The following is a 15,926-nucleotide window of genomic DNA, read 5'->3' as shown; positions in this document are numbered from 1 at the left end:
AATAATTCTTCAGAGTTAGTTTGCTCATTGTAATTCTTCGGTTAGCACAGTACAGGTTAAACAGGTGCCTGCATATATATATTTTCTCTTCCCTTCATCACTTTGACTTGTGCTTCTGTCACTGCTTGATTTTGTCCTCTCAGTATAATTTTAGATTTAAGGTTTTTCAGAATTGTTTATCACTGTCCTAATATTTCATGCTGGAATGTAACAGAGTAAATTTACTCAAGTAACTGTAGCTGACTTTTTACTTTACACTTTGACTGCACTACATTTCAGAGTGCATTTTTTACTCCACTACATTTAACTCACAGGTAGTGACAAAGGTTAAGGGTTACAAATTGATTTTGCATACAATATATAATAAATATAAAATATATTTTTTTAAATATGATTAAATTAATTGATTAGTTGATCTGATATTAAGAACTGATTAAGCTTAGTATTTTTTTGTGCAAACTTTCATGATTTCATCTTTTCACATAAGTCAATTTCCAATTTAATTAAAAAAGATATTTTATATATATGATAAGATAATAATGTATACCGTATATAGCATGGTATTAGATACTATTTACACTTTTATTTAGTCCATTTCTCTGCTTTGAGCACTTTTACAGATGCAGTCATCTGCACTTTTGAATACTTTAAGTACATTTTCCAGATAATACTTACATACTTATACTAAATTAACATTTTGAAATCATTGTGTGCGATCCCTTCATATTGTTGCTGTTACAAGATGCAACACTACATCTGTATGCTGCGCGTTGTTGTGAGGACAATACCTACATATGTAAGTAGGGCTGTTAAGCATCAACAAGCACCTCTGAGTGCAGCTTCCCATATCTCCCACATAACATTATCACTGGTGAAGCAGCTGTAGAAGTCGCCCCCCTGCTTTGCCAGTTAGATGGATCTCCTGCACTTCACTGACAGCAGATATTCCATTATATCAACCAGCAGTCACCGTCTCCTCCCCTGAGTTATAGCCCTGGTACTTGCCTCAGCACCAAATTGGCTTAGCCAGTAAATGAAGGATTTGAATAATACATTCCACCTATCTGCCTCCTTTTCTTCTCCACCCAGACTGCCTGGACTTCATTTAGTGACATTATAATCTTTTCATTTGTAGCAGTTGCTCACGATTTACATGAAGCATTACTACCCTCTACCCTCTCCCATGCAACTGCCTGTTATCGAAAGTAGCATTGCTGTTATTTTTTTTATCTTTTATAATTCCGTATTAAAGGTAAGTCGAAGAAAACCTCAATTTCAATTATATGTACAGCTTTTTTTACTTGATTAATTTCTAGGACTGGTTGTTGGTCTCCTTTGCGCCATACTTCTTCTCAAATTATGTTTTACAAAATGTATATACAAAAGCAATAACGATGTGTGCTGAGGAGTTGAAACTTTGTTCCCAGTAGTGATGTGTTGCAGCGCTCAATAAATACAAAAAAATACATGACTTTGTATTACATATCGCTCTTTATTGTTTCTGGAGTTCAGAGCAGAACATTAAACCTTTTCTCGTGGGATAGTTTAGTTTCGTAGTAAAAAATTTATTCATGTTTTGAATTTGTATTCAGTGTGTGTGTGTGTGTGTGTGTGTGTGTGTGTGTGTGTGTATATATATATATATAAAATGCAATATTCAGACTTTGTTTAACCATTTGAAAAAAAAGCAAATTGGAAAAACAGAAATAAATTTAGCTTGAAGCATGCGCAGACTATTATTCATGGCTGTGCTTGCTTGTATTGAAAGGACAATCACGTTGAACATAATGTGCAGCTTCAAGCAAAACCCTGAAAGCATCAGTTTAACTGAAAATGCGGTTAATCCACTCAAATGTAAAGTGAAAAAACAACAACAGAGTTAAATACTACAATGTAAACAAAACTATTGCAACCTTGGATTATATGCAAAAGCCATCTGTTACATATTACCTCTTTGTATCAAAACAGTTAACTACATTTCTAGATTTTTTTCACGTTTCCCGCACAAGTCCTCCAGATCAATAAATCCAGTAGCAGGTTGACAAGACAGCATGGCATCATAGAGTTGAGTTTATCATGTATTCCCTTCTATACGTACCCTACACTGTGCATTATAAACAGGAACAGTCCTATCCACTGGGAAATTTTATACCTAGACAACAATAAAGCAACTGTGCCCTCAAGATAAATTCAGCTGATGAAAGCCCATAAAGCCAATACCATATGCTACATTCTGAGGGAGGAAAGTCCTCATGCTGTATTTCAATAAAAAATAAACAAAATTTAAAAAAACATTTCAGAAGCATGTACCCATGGCTGTAAGAAATATCTAGTATGTTATGATTCAGAATTGAAGGAGAAACTTTGGCATTTGTCAGAATCCATGTACCTAAAAAGAATAATAAGACCTTTGACTGTGACCTGACTTTCTTCATTCTGCCAGCTGTGGGTTCTGATATCTTTAAACCTTTATTTTTGAATTCAGGGTGGTGTGCAGTGGCAGAACCAGGCTCAAAGGTCTATATTGTCTGTATATAGGGTCACGTATCAGGCTCGCCCTGGGGTCGTGAAGATATTAGGGAGCATGATACAGTATGTCTGTCATTCTCAGTGCTGCAGCTGCACTGCTGTGACTTCCTAGGCCAGGCTGTCCATATCCACATTTCTCAGCTCCAACGTGACTGCTGCAATGAGACAAGGCATGGTCTGTGCCAAGTCTTCACACAACCACTTGCTCCCTCTCAGAGAAGAGCATCTGCAGCCTGGCTGCTGCTTCTCGACTTGCTCAGGTCATCCCCAAGACTACGTCATTAGAGAGGACATCAGGCTGCACTCTTCATAAATTAAATCTGGGACTGCATTTACGCAGGAACAGACATTGTGGATTAACCCTTGAGGTGCAGATCAGATGCTTTCACAGCAATATCTTAGCAGGGAAACGATATCTTTATATATATATATTTCAGCTCCTTTTGCATTGACGCTCAAGAAGGGTCTTAATCAACATTGCCATAGCTTCCACGGCAGGTTTGACCATGCTGAGATCACATCTGTGTATCGTGGTTTGCATGTGTGAAACCAGAGGAGGAGTAAAGGAAATAACCTGCATTTAAACATGTTACTATCATCTCAAAATCCATGCAAATACCATCCTGTATCACACTGTGTGAGTGCAGGACCACATGGATTGGAATTTGTATTCTGTAGGTCCTTGTATTCAATAATTTATCATTGATATATATTGATTTACTATCACAACGACCAAGGCTTGACCTCTTCAGTGAAGTATGGTCTACTTCAACAGCCGCCCTGCCTCCTCCTCCTCCATTTAACCCTGAAATTTACAGACCACTGCCATCGCAATGTGTGGCAGTTTTTACTTGTCTAACAGTGACTCCTTAACGGTTTCAGTTTACATTAGTATGCCTGTGCACTGTCATGGCACAAACAGTCTGTGCTAACTGAGGGTCTAAGGACAGTGGGTGTCATATGCTAAACATTTTCCACTGAGGCAAATCTGTGATATGTGATATAGGACTATGTAAATAAAAATGATGTAACCCCTAAGAATTTAGAAGGAGGTACAAGTAGAAATGACATTAGGTCTATGTGAATATTACAAAAATGTTTAGGTGATATGAAACAGGATACAATAAAAAGACTATTTTCACACATGGTCAACAGCAGTCACATCATTTTAAGAATCACAGGCACCAAATACTATTAAATGGACATTAAGCATATCTTTTGATTAATAAATAGCCCCCTGCTGGTGGGACCAATGGACTTTTATGTGAGGGAAAATATTATCTGCTTTCATGCAATACCAAATTAAACATGCCCCCAACCAGACTGTGAAATTGAGCAATTCAAAGCCTTTTCCAGCCTGGTGGTGCAGCCCGGTGGTGCAGCCCATAATCTGAGAAAAAAGGGGGAGGAAAAGTTTGCTCACAGATAGGCTGATGGAGCTCTAAAGCTCATGTGACGTAGCTGATACTTTTCACTCTTGCCTGACTGTCTTCATTAACTTGAACCTATTCAGGTTTTTATAACACACGCGGCTATCATGCGCCTTCACTTCCACCGGAGGAGTTGCCATAACCCTCCCGGCATCCGTGATGAACCTGCCACCATTTATAGCCTCGCGGTGACAAACAATCTTATTATGAGATTTAAACTTTGCCTCGACTAGACTGGAGGATCAACACGCGCTCCTCTCACACTTATTCCTCGCAGTTTCTCAACTGACACTGTATACCTGCCTACCTATACCCGCCTCCTCTGATTGTGGTTAAACGCCAGTGTCAGCTCTCGGTTTGATAGAAAAGCCCAAGCAGGGCTCCGGGTCTGTTCAGCATACATAAAGAAGAGCGGTGAGAGGAGCTCAGCCCTGAACTAAATCACTCACCGCTAAATGGATCTTTGAGACTGTCCCTTGACGCAGTGAGCCGCCGCTTTGTGCGTCTTCAGACCGAAAACAGAAAACTGGGATTCTTTTTTTTTTTTGTTGTTGTTCTTTTTTTTTATTTTTTATTATCTAACAGAAATATCTAATGTCTCTCTGAAAATGTCTTGTGTTCGTGGTGACATACAGTAAGCTCCCAGCTTTGTATCGACGAGAGGCTCTTGCTCCGCGATCGTCAAGCAGGTAAGCTGTTCCAGTGTTCAATATCCGAGTTTACAGACAGCATACTGTACTTTACGTGTTCTGCATTCACACTGGAGTGGAGGTAAAGGTTTCAGGTGTGGTTGACACTGAATGCTTTAAAGAATATAGGTATGTGGATAGTATTGTTCGGCTGTTGTGTTTGCAGAACAGAAAACAGACTTAACTCTTCTATTAGTAAGTGCATACACACCAAATGCAAATCTTAACTTGTGCACCATCATGACGAACTCAGTTCATTTTGCGTCCGTTTCTGTGCGGTCTTTGCAAGCTGACATGGACCGTGAACGGGACATGGGGGGGCGGAGGAGGAAGGGAGGGGGCACTTCTTGGCATCGACTGCGATTCATGTATGTTGTCAGTGTTTTGACACAGTCTTTTGAGTTTATTTCTTTTTTTTTCAAAGTTAAATGACACAATAGATTTGTATTCACCTGATACAGCGCCAGTGAAAGTACTTTGCAACAGCAAACCTCCAGTATCACCGCCCGCTTGAGATCTCGTTTCAGCACCACGGACAGCTCCTCGGCCGCCTTTACTAAAGCAGTAAACTGGCTCAACTTTTTATTTCAGAGATTTACACACAGGATACTGACATGAGTTCACATCTGGGTAAGAACACATCTGAATGCCTTTTCTCTGATTATTACCATATAAAATAATAATATGCAATCCTGCTACAGCACTATGTCACATGAAAATCTGCACACATGACAAAGGCAATGATTAGGACAATTCAAAACACAAATAATAACTGACCAGCGCACTGCCTGAACCTATGTTGTCATCCTACAGTCTTACTTACAGCACAGTAGCCCTGTGCAGTCTCTCTCAGATTAGCTGAGGATTTTGCTGCGTCCGTGCCATCTGTCTAGGAAATGCATACTATAGCCTTTACTGCACACTGGACATGTTGATTTATTTGAAATGCACAACACTTCATATGGATTGATTTTCTTTATTTTAGTCAGCATAGGCCAAAGATGTTTAGCCAGCTCTGAGGTCTTTCACACTAATGAAGACTCCCTTGAATTCTCTGACAGAGAAGGAGGAGGGGCAGATGGTGGTGTTGGTGGTTTGCAGTCCAAAGTATATGGGGTCATAAATGCTGAAACAATGCCAGGTTTAATATAACCTACACCTGCGGTCACACAACAGCCAAAGAAATGACAAGCATATAAGAATAATTCTCTGGCTTTCCAGCTGCACTACGGATATAGGTGTAGGAGTGCTGTATCATCAAGTGTTACTGTCCTAGTGACATTTAAAGCCAGTAAAGCATTTAACATTATACAGCTCAAACAATCTGTGTTATGCCACTCAACTGCAGGCTCTTTATTAATTGGTCATCCCGTTCCAGTCATTTTACACAGAAGATCAGCCTCAGCTTAGTCTTTGCCATCAGTGTGAATCACAGTCTTGCTTCTTTTAACTTTTTTATGTCTGGAGTTTGCGACTGTTTCAAAACATAACTTAGTTTTGCTGCTTTTGCTAAAGCTGTCTCTCGCATTAGCCTTCACATCTCCCTTTTCCTGTACCCGTCTCCCTTATCTTGATTATGCAGCTGGATGATTGAGTCAGCTATTTTGTATGCAAGTTGCCTTAGCTTGGTTCTTTGTGGAGGAGAGAGAGAGAGAGAGAGAGAGAGAGAGAGAGAGAGAGAGAGATCGTGCTGAGGATACTGAGAGAGAATTACAGCTTCTCATGACGGCGAGGAGTGGAAAAGACGAGGCTGCCCTGTTCGATAAATTGCTGTTTGAGAGAGACTGATATCCTCGGGGGACAGCGGTTTTGGAAATGTGACCAACCTTTCTAAATGGAAATGGCAGCGCACGTTATAGTTTTCTATGGCTCTATACTGCAGACAACTTAAATTGAAGCATCCAAAACTCTTTGTTAAGAAGTTAGTGTGATATAAAGCATTTCTCTGGATTGAGAACGCTTTTCGAGGCAAATCAGTTCAAGCCCATACAAGCCTCAAATCTAAACACACCCTGCGTGGAACTGTGGCACCCCAAGTTGACGAATCTCACAGATGTCATTGCCCTTTATCTCTCCCCATGTTTCCCACCGCTTATGAACTATGAGGGACAAAAAAATCATCTTTTTATCTCAACTGTTTTGCTGATCCCGTTGGTGTTCAACGTATGATGATGATCTCTGTGTTTTTGTGTGTGCGCTGAGGTCTAGTGGTGCCTCCCATTGTGATGATAATAAAGATGCAGTTTACTGGACATGGAAAGCATCAGCAGGAAATGAGAAAAACAGCAAAAACATTATGCATTCAGTGTAAATATGTTTATCTTTTGACACTGATGTCATGCTGCAGAAAAGTTAGCGAGGCTTGGCCGACTATATGTTCAAGCAGCGATGCTCTGGAGATATGGTTAACAATGTGTAAAGTGTAATCAAAGGGACCAGTCAGGGTTTGTAGACAGAGCTGTGAAACATATGGTACAACAGCATGGCACATTTCAGTTCCACAGCTCTCCACAACCGTAAAATTCAAACAGCAACTTCCTGTGCTGTGTGTGCCATTTTACAAGAGCTGTTGCACCACCTCAGTCTCAAGTGACACTCAGCTGTTGTATAAAAGGAAGAATGAGCTCCTTTTCCTCAGTAATGAACAATGGTATGACCATGAAATTAGTCACTGGGGAAAAACATGGAAAATGTTTGTTTTTTTTCTTCAGTAATGTTTAGATTGGATGCAGCAGGTATATTTGAGCTGAATACAGTAAATTAGTAATAGTTACTGAGCCAAACAGCACATTATAATTAAATCCTTACAATTTTAATTAAATCAAACACAGTTTTTAAGACTATTTTGCTATGTATTTATATAATAATGATTCAATTAATTTGCATTGTGTAATTACCTCTATATAAAAGTATCCGCCATTCCTGTGCTGAGTTCAAATGGAATGTCTTTTATTGTGAAACACTGACAGGAATGCACTGCATTGATTTTGACTGAAAATGTGAAGTTCTTTGGCTGCACTGTAAACAGAGATTACCTTCTCAAAGAGTGTTTGCTGTATTAAACTGTCCCCACTGTTAGTCCCATGCAACCAATTCAACCAAATTGAATAAAAATGTTAAATAACAAAAAAACTGCTGCAACATACAATTTCAGTAAATGAGAAAGAACTCTAGCTCCTAAAGTACAAAATCGTGACCCAGAGTTATCAGCCATTTATTATCTTAGCTTTAAAAACAACATATACATGGGTTCTATTGCATCCACTTTTAAAAAAATCTTTATTTCCATCCATCCATTATCTGTAACCGTTTCTTCTCATCAGGGTCACGGTGGGGCTGAAGCCTAGCTTAATCTTTATTTCTCAATTTCAAATTCAGTTTTTGCAGAGGCCAGACTTCTGAAGAGTTCTTTGTTGTGAAGGACAGAGCCATCAATGACACTGGTACAGAGGTGCCTCAGGGCAAGAGACATAAAAAAGAAATGTTATTGACAGTAACTTAACATTCAGGAAAGAAAGACAATTGGTTGAGGTTTTCCAATATCTAATGAAGGCTGTAACTAACAGATAAGACTGTAAATACAAAAAAAAACTGCTTTGCTTCGAATGCTGCTGCCTTTGGGCACATTTTATTTAGCGATTGCGTAACAAAGATGCACCACTATGCAGATGATATCTCTGTCTACAAAGCATGCAAAAAAAACATTGGAAAACATCACCTTGAATCAGCAGCTCACGTGTCAATGACTGGACACAGAGCTGCGGCCTGGTCTCATCTCAGGAAAGAATGTATTTGGGTTTACTTAGAGGACGTTATTAAATGTGGCAGCGATGGCCCAATGGATTCCAGGCACGTTTGAAGAAAAAAAATATGGCAGGTGTAACCATTATCGCTGAGTACTTTCATTTATTCACCTTAGTAGCATTTTACATGCTGATTACATTTCAGGATAAAATGAGATGATTGCCATTTATGGTGATTTTTACATACTCCCTGATAACCGATGAGCCCGCAGAGCTCAGGATTATTATGGACATGGGAAAATATCTCGAGACATACAAGTTAGAATGAGCCGCTGTACCACTGACAGATTGTGGGGATCAAGCCGGAGATGTAGGGATTCACTCGAGGGTGTGAATCAGTCATAATTAATTTAGGAGTGCACAAAAATTAATCTACCCAAGAGTGCCAGAAACATTTCTGTGTAGTTTCCCCAGCCACCTGCTGGCTGCCTTATGATAGATGAAACCCTTTAGTAAACAAGCATCACAAAATGGCAGTGAGTGAAGCGTATTGAATATTGCTCTGTCTCTGCATTGCCATCTTCTCAGCAAAGCAATTAGTTGCCGGGATGCAAAACACCATGGCAGTGTATCTGCAGGCACCTGCTCTGCCTGATGAATATCCTGTACATGAGAGCCCATTAAAGCGGATACATAACAGGTCTGTCAAAGATCACATCAGAAGCAGGATTTTAGTGTGATGTCCCTGACGTCGCCTAAATTCTGTCTTTTTGTAACACCAGATTATGAACATGATGAGAAGCACAGCAGAGTATACTGGGTTCTCTGGTGTGTGGGTCACTTTTTCATTACAGACCAAGAGCAGGGGGGCAAGGATTGGGGCATTTTACATTAAAATTCACACCAGAGTAGAGCTTGTAGATGCACTGCTCACAAACATAGAGCTGGTTCACTATATGCAGGAATGTTGGAGCTCTGTGAGGCCAGTATGCAACATATTTCCTCTGTGCATTGTGCACTGTACACAGCACAAAACAATACACTGAATATGAACACAAAAATAACTCAAGTCTCCTTGTCTACTCTATTTTATCAAACTGAACTCTTTTCATTAGTTTCACTGGTTCAAAAGGCGCTGCCACATCATTTTTATGAGCCGAACATCAAATCACATTAATATGCACCCCATGTATTTGCCTAGCTAAGACAAAACCAAGAAGATCAGGATGGTGACATGGAATAATTAATTGCTGAAGTCAGTTCCTGTATAATGCAGTGGCTATGCTGGTTTTTAATTCCACAGAACAAAAGGATCAAAACATTTTTACTGGGGGTTAAAATGCGCAACTGATTAGTTACATTTGACTCCAAATTCTAATATATTATGCCCAAATGCAATGGAATTACATTATACATTAAAAGTGTGGCGCATGTTTATGTTTCAGTTTATGTCACAAACATATCTGTAGTCCAGTTTAAACCAGATGTGATTGTGGTGCATATTACAAGTCTGTGGAAGTATGTTTGTAATAGTTCCTCCTCATATGCGTAGCTATACATACCTATAATGAGCCAATAGTAAAATGTGATTTTGATTGGAACCTTCAAAAAGTAAATTGAGTCTAAATAAAAGCTGTGTAAATGTTATAGTTCAGTCGTGGAAAAATACAAGTCATATTGCATAGATTTCTGTTGCCTATATAAATGGAGGAGGCCCTGATGAATAGATGTTGGTTCATATGTTGATGCACATTATCTGTGCAAACCCAAAATATTATATTTGTATTAAGTTACACCCTTATGTCAAATACACAGGTCTACAAGTCTGTTACGCACTAGTCGCTTGAGATTCTAATTTTGTCTTCCAATAAAATTACTGCTCTGTCATACATCAGCATTACAGCATATACAAAGCTGCATACTGTCCGGTGTCAATCATAAAAGAATAGCAGTAATAAAGGTCATATTTAGCTATAATTACGGGACTTGTGGGTTGCGAGTAATTGTACTCGAAGGCTTTACATTATGTGGTAGCAAACTCATGTGGCAAACTAAAAGATAGTGAATTAATAATTGAAGATCAGAATTAGTCTTATGTACTTTATTGTCCAAACCGTTCAACTTCATTAATTATAGAAGGGATGCTGTAAAAATGAAGGGCATACATATCTTACACACTTTTTAATGCTGTCTTGATGCATTTTTTTTTTTTTTTTGCCGCACACTTGAGTGGCATAGATCTCACCTGCTCAAGTAAAAAAAAGCAGAAGGGTTTTCATGAATTAATTCTAACAGACTTGTGAATGTATCGTCAGGTGCGAAAGTGAAAGATGACAATGTGCCAAGATGACGTGTGTTTCATTTATTGGATGTAGGTGATTATCTTGAGTGGAAATGCTGTTTTTATGTTTTAATATCGATTAGAGCTTAGTAACATCTTGAGCATCATAAAAATGATCAGTGTAGTACTCCTTTTACTATCTATCATTTTAATGACTGACATGTACCTTAAGGAAGTCCTGGTACTCGATCTCTGAGAAGACACACAAATGGGCATACATGTACTTGACCACACAAACACACACTCTCCCTATCTGATGCGTACACACACACACACACACACACACACACACACACACACACCCACGCACACACATTCTTTCGCTCACTGAAAAGACAGGACACCAATCACATTAATTGGTTCCTTTGGGGAATATAAAACCCAAAGAGTAGGTCTGCAAAGTCCAAGGCACTCAAAGTGAACCGAAAAAGGAAACATATTTAAGATTGTGAGCTGTCAGTCAAAATAAGCCAAGTCAAATTAAAGACGTTTTACACAGCAGACTTTGTATCTTGTCTTTTGCCGCAAGCTACACATCTTTTGTTTAGATAATTATATTAGATTTCAGTGGTTACAAATACTGTTAGGAGACGTAGCTGATTAGAGCCCTGATTGGTAATGCAGCATGATTAGGCAGTTTGCAGTTTCCTACCAATTATGAAATTTAAAACCATCAGCCTTTAAAGATGACAGATGCTCCATGAATAAAGCTGCTCCCACATGCCACACAGAAGGTAAATGCTTTTCAGCAAACGGTGAGAAAATTCTTTGAGGTCAATAGGTGCCAAAAGTCACATCATGATAATCAATACCTGGCTCTCCTCACTATGAATGTTAAGTAACCCCAGTCTGTGCTTGTAAGCAGCTGATACGCTAATGATGCACTGAGGAAATTAACCTGTTCAATGACTCCTGCAAACATCTGCAAATATGAATCACTAAGTGAGTTTTTTTTATTTATTTTTTTTTATCTCTCCCAAACATTGTAGCGCCATCGGCCATTCACTTCGAATTAATTTTTTTCATCCTTTTAATGTTAATTCATAGTTTATTCCTGCATGCACCACGGGAAGGTCTTTTCAGATCAATTTGGATCAGCCTCCCAGAGTCATTCATTCAACTCCTAATGCAAAGAAAACAACTCTTGAGACTTCTAATTTAGTTAGTAAAGGTCTCATCTCTCTAAGTAAGATTTCATATTAATTCAGGCACAACATGAGAGCAAAAACGAGACAGGAGGAAGTCGTTTTACTTCTGTTTCCTGCTTGTAAACACTCACCGCTTCCAGGTATGTGTTCCATTTCTGTCTTCGTCTCCAAAGTGATTTGTTAGTTATGTCCTGTCAATCAAAATCCATGAAAGCTACCACCAATAAACTAACCTTTTGGTTTGTTTGACTACACTATTCTGTCTGATATAATGGGTCGTGTTGAGCAGTAAATATAGCTTGGTTTTTACTTACAGCTTAAATTTGCTGTATGTTAAGATTCCTCCCTGGTTCTTGGCAACAAACTGTTGAATATTTATGTTATAATGTTTGAACACTGTAATAAACATGTGCCGAATCAACAACCTTAAATATTAGGCTATAATCTGAATTACAATAAATAATTAGATGTGATTGGCTACACCAAAAACCCTACATCTGTGGACAGATTATGAGATTATTATGAGACAACTAGGCCTTGGAAAGATAAGCTCCTCCACCCATCCAACAAAGGCGCAAGACTCCCAGACTGACAAAAAAACAAAACAAAAAAACATAATTTTGTGTCTCTTTGTGATAATTCTAATCATTGTTATAGTTGTTTTGTGTCTCTTTGTTCACCTGGGTTCTCTTTGTGGTTTTTTGATTGACTTTCAAACGAGAAATGTTAAATATTACTTCATACTGACGTTCTGAATAACCCAACTATCACCTTCTTACTACTTACTTACTGCATGTGCCACTTCTGGCCACTCCTCTGGCCCCACCTCTGATTTGGAGACTGACTAAAATAAATAAATAAATAAATGAACTATGAAGGATAAAGGAAAAATAGCAAGTGTGTCATAATGTGATCAAGTAACTGGAAAACATTCTGCAGAGACAAAAAAAAAGGGGAATACACAGCCACAATTTCGTAAGAAACATTCAAAAACAAACCTCAAGACCTCTACTAGTCAGAGTCAACTCACAATGTTGCTGGATAATGTCACTACTTTTTAACTCAGGGGATTTGATTGAGAAGGCGTTTATACTCTCTGCACCCAATTGCCCCTCACCAACTGAACAAACATTTCTTTAAGTGTGCAATCATCTGAAGTGAAAGCCAAGAATACACGGAGCAATCAGATGATCAGTCTAGGACTCATCTACACTTTGATGTTATGTGAAGGTCATCCCTTAATCTTCTTTCACACCACAGCCGACCACATTGGCGTACAACGACTGATGGATGATTGTCGATTGCTTCCCTGAGAGCCAACTCTATAGAAGCCATACAGGGGACATACTGCAATGTTTGTGAGTGCTTGATGGTTACCCGTCAAAGATATCCTGCTGACCTACAAAAAAAAACAAGGTTACCCTAGTCAACATCAGGCAGTGTTCCCTTTGATCATAGTAATTCATGGACCTCTGTGACTGAATTTATGACTTGCTAACATTATTAAGATCGGACGGTTCTTATGACCACTTTCCTCAGAAATGAACCTAAGGGGGCAGTGGGTAGGGTAGTGGGTTAAGCGGCCGCCCCGTCTGTGGAGGCTACAGTCCTCGCTGCAGCTGGCCCCGGTTCGAATCTTGCATTGGACGGCCATTTACAGCATGTCACTCCCCCTCTCTCTGCCCCCTGCTTCCCTTCTATCTTCAGCTGTACTATCATTAAAGGCATAAAAAAACCCCCCAAAAAATAATCTTAAAAAAAAAAAGAAATGAACCTGAGAATTAAGATTTCATGTCAATATAGAGATACATGCAGTAGTTTATGTCACCTATGGCAACTGCCATGACTGTGTCTGCTGGAAACTGCTAAATGTAATGTCTGTGAGCATGTTGCAGATAAAGCACGCATCATTCATATATATGATGAATCTCCCGTCTCCCTTCTTTCAAAATAAACACCTTCATTTTATTTAGGGTGTTTAATTTGTTACTTCTACATACATTATCTTACTCTTATACTCATATCAGATATTTCATTGTGGAAGATTTTATTCTCATTCACAATGAAGAATAATGCCACTTAAGTGACTGTGAGTGATCATTTCCACTTCCTGCAATAAAAGCCTCTTGACTCAGTGTGCAGCTGTTGTAACAGAAGGCTTTTATCTCACAACAATCCGCAGCATCTGTTTTATTACTTAAGTTCTATATCTTTGCTGCCTGAAAGATGGCAGCAAAACCAAACTCATATTCTATTTTTTTTTTTTTTAACTTTAATTTTCAGCATGTTTAAAAGACTCTGTGATTGTAGAGCAATCAGAACCCTAGGGAATGAGGTTAGAGCAAAGCATTGAGGCATTTAACTAGCCATCAGTGCTGGGACCAATAACTTCAATAAGATTCTCACAGTCAAGCTTCATTCAACAAGAAGATGGCTGTTTTAAAGACCAGCTGAGAAGGGCAGGTTATAAATAATGACTGACTCATCAATAATTTCATCAGCCATATGTCTAGCCTTTGCAACCTGCGGATGACCTTGTTCGTTGTACTGTGCGGATCAAAGGTCAGTTTTGTGAGGAAATAATTAAGTAAAATGTCTTTTAATAGTTATTGACTTGCACAGTGTGCAAGCTGCCAGAATACCTCTAATGCATCTGTACATCTCAACTTAAAAGCCTTTTAAGCACATCCGTCAAAATAGTCTATAGCTTTTAAGTTTTGGCAAGCGTGCATCTTTGCTTACCTAAGCACGCGTGTCATGATTAAAGAATGCAACATGTTCTAACGTGCCCGTGTGATGGTTCTTCACAGGCTTGAATAGGGTGATTTCATTTTAATCAGTGGCACAAGCTAAATCTACAGATTGCCACTGAGAAAGTGAAGATAGGACATCGTTGCCATAGAAACTGCTTCCAAACTTGGAGCAAACATACTAGCATCTACTTATAAAAAATGTGCCAGTATTCACACCATTAGCAGGCCACAGTGTACCATAACACTCACATTGGATAGCGTCGCTGCATACTTGACTTACTGTTCATTGACACTATCCAAGGCTTTAATATGTTAATTTCTGAAAGGGCCTGATTTCTACACAGTCATCTAAAAGAAGTCTTGAAAAGGCCTTGGTATAAGTGCTTTACAGAATGACTTGCATAAGGGAGCTTGAAACAACATGATCAATTAATTAAGACTCAGTGTTAAGAAAAAAAAAAAATATCCCACTGAGTCACTTGTGTTTCTATCTTTGTGACTGATTAAACAATGCAGCAAAAAAAGTGTCCTTTACAGAGAAGATTGATTGCAGAGCAACAAAGCAAGGCAGAACACCGGACTTTCAAAGCAATATCTGAACTGAGTCACATCATCTGGAAAAAAAAAAAAAAAAAAAAAAAAAAAAAAAAAAAAAAAAAAAAAAAAAAAAAAAAAAAAAAAAAAAAAAAAAAAAAAAAAAGGAAAAAAAAAAAAAAAAAAAAAAAAAATCACTATATTTGGTGTGCCCAGAGCAATGAAGTCAGTGTTGCACTCTGCCAAGTTTTAGGAGTGCTGTTACCAAATACTACAGATCATGATTCAGATCGAATGCAAGACCTTTCTTGGCAGCATTCTTGCTGCTTGCAGCAGCAAATCAGAAACATATCAATATTTACCTGGATATCGGCCATGCTGAGAGCTGATGTCTCTGAACAATAGCCAGATGAATAACATCACATGCGTTTAACTTTATTTTTTTTCTCCAAACAGCTGATAGACAAAAAAACAGACAAAAAAATAACTTGGTAGGATGAATACTTTTACAAACATACTTTTTTAATGAATATTATCTAGGCTGACAGCTGGCAAGAAAACTAGTGCATCCCCAGCTGCAGAGCACTAATCTAACGCTCCACCTGTTGTCTCTTCACTCACGCCCTCCATTGCTCATTAAACAGCGCTGCCTTTCAGGCCGAATCAGCTCAGCCTGGTGATCACCCACTGTGAGACCAGAGCACAGAGAGAGAAGGGATCTGGGGTGCCAGATTGTCAGGCCTGTGAGGTGTTATTCCT

At 38.7% G+C, this 15,926-nt stretch overlaps 1 protein-coding gene across 1 annotated transcript in view; it reads left to right on the top strand.

Moving 5' to 3' along the window:
* Positions 1-4,021: 4,021 nt before the first annotated feature.
* The window catches only part of elfn1a (extracellular leucine-rich repeat and fibronectin type III domain containing 1a), a 65,929-nt gene continuing 54,024 nt past the window's right edge, over positions 4,022-15,926 (top strand). The window contains exon 1 of the mRNA XM_019261927.2: positions 4,022-4,648. The gene's annotated coding sequence lies outside the window, so the exon portion shown is untranslated. The remainder of the gene's footprint in view (positions 4,649-15,926) is intronic.

The sequence above is a fragment of the Larimichthys crocea genome, chromosome XII, assembly GCF_000972845.2.
Source record: "Larimichthys crocea isolate SSNF chromosome XII, L_crocea_2.0, whole genome shotgun sequence".
Lineage (NCBI taxonomy): Eukaryota > Metazoa > Chordata > Actinopteri > Sciaenidae > Larimichthys > Larimichthys crocea.
The sequence above is the reverse complement of the archived record's forward strand: the minus strand, read 5'-3'. Positions and strand labels throughout refer to the sequence as shown.